The sequence below is a fragment of the Trachurus trachurus genome (assembly GCF_905171665.1).
Source record: "Trachurus trachurus genome assembly, chromosome: 22".
NCBI lineage: Eukaryota > Metazoa > Chordata > Actinopteri > Carangiformes > Carangidae > Trachurus > Trachurus trachurus.
Genome location: NC_139907.1, coordinates 734,012 through 734,668, shown reverse-complemented (window position 1 = coordinate 734,668; position 657 = coordinate 734,012). Strand labels below are relative to the sequence as shown.

The 657-nt window shown below is 48.6% G+C and overlaps 1 protein-coding gene across 1 annotated transcript in view; it reads left to right on the top strand.

The window, feature by feature from the left end:
* The window catches only part of tbpl2 (TATA box binding protein like 2), a gene marked incomplete at its 3' end in the record, with an annotated part of 106,437 nt that overhangs the window by 87,553 nt on the left and 18,227 nt on the right, over positions 1-657 (top strand).

The window sequence follows — 657 nt, the reverse complement described above, 5'->3', positions numbered from 1 at the left end:
ACAGCCAATCAGAAGCTGAAACACACTGACACATTACAGCTGATCACACACTGAAGAGTTCATCACCTCCCTAAACCTTCTCCTTCTTCTCCTCTACAGGATATGGTGAGAGAGAGTGTGTGTGTGTGTGTGTGTGTGTGTGTGTGTGTGTGTGTGTGTGTGTGTGTGTGTGTGTGTGCGTGCGTGCGTGCGTGCGTGCGTGCGTGCGTGCGTGCGTGCGTGCGTGCGTGCGTGCGTGCGTGTGTGTGCGTGTGTGTCCAGTCCACCATCGTCCCTGACAGGTCATCATCAGTGAGTCTGGACTTAGAGCTCATCAAGATCGTCTCCAGTTCCTCTTCAGTGTCACAGCTGCAGCTCAGGAGGAACTTCCTGTTTGGGGGAATTTCACAATAAAACGACTTTGACTGTGAAGACGAGTTGGACTCAGACGGTTGACGCCTTGTGTTCTTCATGTTCTTCTCCAGAGGGAATACAAGGTTGTTCTTCTCCATGTCTTCATGACAGTGGTGTCCATTGTTAAACTGGGCTTCACCATGTCACAGTTTTGAGACATAATATACTCACTGTATTTGTGTCATATGTTCATGTTAAATTTCCAGTGAACTATGGGAAAGAATCTGGTCCCCCTCTCTAACAGGCATTTACTCCTTAACAAGG